Consider the following 3,601-nt stretch of genomic DNA (forward strand, 5'->3'; position numbering starts at 1 on the left):
TCTCATCTTTGGGCAAACAGTTTCAGGGAACCCAAATTATCATTGTAATATAAGCAGCATTCATTCATCTTTCCTTGGAAAACTCTAAAGCAGAGATAAATAGTATGGAGATTCATAAAAGAACACTTGCCTAACAGGTACAATGCCCTAGCTTCCGTTTTCAGCCAAGCAAACCAACAAACTAATAAACAAGCTTTTAAAACCAGCCCTTTGAATCCACTAGCCAGTGCATATAAGCAGAGCAGCAACCTATAGGTTATTCTCATTAAAATGACCATGCTGACTGACCTTTTCTATAGTTGTCATTATTTGGCTGATAGACAATACACCCACCCTTTTCATATGATGCCACAAACTATTTAATGAAGTTACAGCCCACCAAAGTCCTTCACTTGTGCAAAGACATTCCAAAGTCATTTTACTCTCAGCCTTAACCAGTCAAACATTTATAAATATAGCACAAATAAAACTTTAGTAATTAAGCAATTTCCATTCAGTATTCATCTCCACAGAAATTATTGCTTGTGGTGAGTTAACAACCAAATCTAATAAGTAAATGAAATTGGAGACATTAGTGATCACAAAGGAAGTATTAACTGTAGAGGAGACAGGGAAAAGTATGATTGCCACAGTGTTCATTTCAGGCAGGTAAATAACTGCTCATTTCACTTCCCCTAAGGGATCAATTAAAAATGAGTCTCAGGTGGTCAAACCTATATTCAGTGCTGGTGACAGGCCATTTTATCATTAATCCTTTCCTGCCTGTCTATTTTCAACATTAATTAGAAATGTGATGTTTTTGAATATGTATATATAAGAACTAAAGATAAATGTAGAAATATACAAATTGCATACTATTTCTCATAGCTTCTGTTACATGTACACTGTGAAAGATCCAGATGGATTTTTACTTTGGATCTGTTGTTGACATATTGTCTATATTTAGGGAAATTAGTGTGTGAACTTTGCAATGTTTTAGGAGCAATGAATTAATTTACCTAGCATCAATGTTTCTTATTTAGTTAAAAAATTACATTTATCATTGAAGTTGTGATTGAAAATATTCATCTAGGAGGATAATGAGGCCCATTTTATGTTTTGGGGGTTTTATTTTTATTGTTATTTATTGTTTGATTTTGAGACACAGTCTCCTGTAGTTGGCCTAAAGCCTGGTACATAGCTGATACTAGCCTCATATTTTCTCTCTCCCTTCATCTCCAAAGCATGATGACTAAAGATGTCTGTAACTGTGCTAGGCTTTAAATCATCTTTTTTTCCCTGGATTTTTTGATTTTTTTACTTCCTTGAACAGTTTATGCTAATCTAATCTTTTCTTTCTTTCTTTCTTTCTTTCTTTCTTTCTTTCTTTCTTTCTTTCTTTCTTTCTTTCTTTCTTTCTTTCTTTCTTTCTTTCTTCCTTCCTTCCTTCCTTCCTTCCTTCCTTCCTTCCTTCCTTTCTTTCTTTCTTTCTTTCTTTCTTTCTTTCTTTCTTTCTTTCTTTCTTTCTTTCTCTTTCTTCCTCCTTACTTTCTTCCTTCTTTCTTTCTTTCTTTCTTTCTTTCTTTCTTTCTTTCTTTCTTTCTTTCTTTCTTTCTTTCTCTCTCTCTCTCTCTTTTTCTTTCTTTCTTTCTTTCTTTCTTTCTTTCTTTCTTTCTTTCTTTCTTTCTTTCTTTCCTCTAGCTTCATGTTTCTTTTCAGTTGCTACCCACTTTGGTCATCCCATTGCAACCCCAAATATGCTACAAGTTCATGGTTTCCTTTGCTTTGCTGTTGTTTTATCTATCATATTTCTCAAAGACTTTTGCATCTATATAGATGCTTTCTTTTTTCTACTGCCCACCTCATGATAAGAATTATATTTTGTTTCATGAAGAAGCTATGTTACAATCCAGTTCTTGGGAACTCCCTATATTTTGCCCAGCTTTTCCACAACTGACAGACAGACATGCTTCTCACTATTTCCAATATATTCTTCTTTCCTTAAAATGCACTGCTTTTTAGTCACATGGAGTTTTTCTAATCACTTTATATATTACCATTATATAAAGATGTTAATTATGCTAATTAAATAAATAAATGATGAGAACCAAGGTTTTCTCTTGCCTCCCTTAGTTTGAGCCGAAGACTGTATAATACTCACATGTGGGTCTAGCTAAGCACCTAGCAAAGCACTTTGTTATTAATATATGTTGATTAAACTTGTAAAATATTACTCAGTAAGGAAACTTGGAGTATTGTGGAGAAATTTCCATCTGTAATGATAAATACATGTGCTTGTCTATCATTTTTGCAAGATCTCCTTAGAGCGATTGGTTTAGTTTAATAAATTAACATGCACCAACAATAGAAATAAGAAAGAGGTTCTTCAGCTGATTATAAAATTAAGGAATTTTTTGAGATTTTTTAAATTATTTTCTGTGTACATGTGTATTTGCATGCAGCACATATATTCTCATGTACTGGCAGATTTTCGTTGTGTAAGAGAAGCAAGTGCTTTTAACCACTGAGTCATCTCTCTAGCTCTAGAAGATAGGGTTTTTTTGTTTTGTTTTTGTTTTGTGTGTGTGTGTGTGTGTGTGTGTGTGTGTGTGTGTGTGTGTGCAGCTGGCACATTTAATAGCATTAAACACAAGACCCTCTCTTCCCAGACACTTTCCCAGGCCACTTTCCCAGGAGATCATTGCCGGAAAAAGTCCTAGGCCCCTTGAAAAAGGGTCTCTCTCTGCCTCATTTCTGCAACACATTCTCATGTCTTGGCAGTAGCCTGCTTTGCCCCCCGGGCTGTGAGCTACTGAATCTTCTGGCTCATCATTTCCATGACAACCTGTTTCACGGCATGTTTTTCCTGCAGTACTGGCTGGATTTTTCTCCATCTGTTTGGTAAAAAAAAATCTATCTTCTTTTGAAGAAATCCTTGGCATCCTCAGCTGTCTTCTCCTTGTAGTAGCCAGTTCCCACATTGATAAGCACATGTTTCACAACATGTAGCTTCCTGGGGACATACATAGAACTGTGGGACCAGTATTTCTTTTCCCTTGCTGCTCTTGTTCAGCACGTTCATACAGTCCTTCACTTCCACACACTTGGTCTGTAGCACCTTGATCTGAGCAGTGGACGTAGATAAAATCTCCACTTCCTGGTCTATAGGGTTCTTGAGCATTTCCAGTTGTAGCAGATTCAGCTCAGTGATGCTAATGGACTACGCCATGTTGGTAAGGAGGACTGCGGAAGTAGAAGATAGTTTTTAAGTAATTATGGAAATAGGGCAGAGAAATTAGAATCCCAAATCTAATGCTGGGAGAACTTCTTCACAGTGAAAGTCCTTCATAATGATCATCTCCAAACCTAAAGCTTACTGTTTATAATTCAACACAAAAAGGCTATTGCATAAAGCACAAATAACAAAGCAAGAATGCAGACAAAATATAATCACAGCTAAAATGTATGTGATCTCTAATTTAGAAAAAATATGATTTAAATAGAAATAAGAAAAGAATAAGATCAAATTCTGGATGTGATTTGAAGAAAATTATGATTATCCTACAATCTTTAGTGTTTCACTTTTAAAAAAACAGAATATGTATTAGACAAATATAGTTAG

The 3,601-nt window shown here is 35.0% G+C and overlaps 1 pseudogene; it reads right to left on the reverse strand.

The window, feature by feature from the left end:
* Window positions 1-2,746: 2,746 nt before the first annotated feature.
* Window positions 2,747-3,208, reverse strand: LOC110285122 (prefoldin subunit 5 pseudogene; annotated as a pseudogene).
* Between the last annotated feature and the right edge of the window lie 393 nt (window positions 3,209-3,601).

This window comes from Mus caroli, unplaced genomic scaffold (assembly GCF_978045245.1).
Source record: "Mus caroli unplaced genomic scaffold, Mus_caroli_1 scaffold_19, whole genome shotgun sequence".
Lineage (NCBI taxonomy): Eukaryota > Metazoa > Chordata > Mammalia > Rodentia > Muridae > Mus > Mus caroli.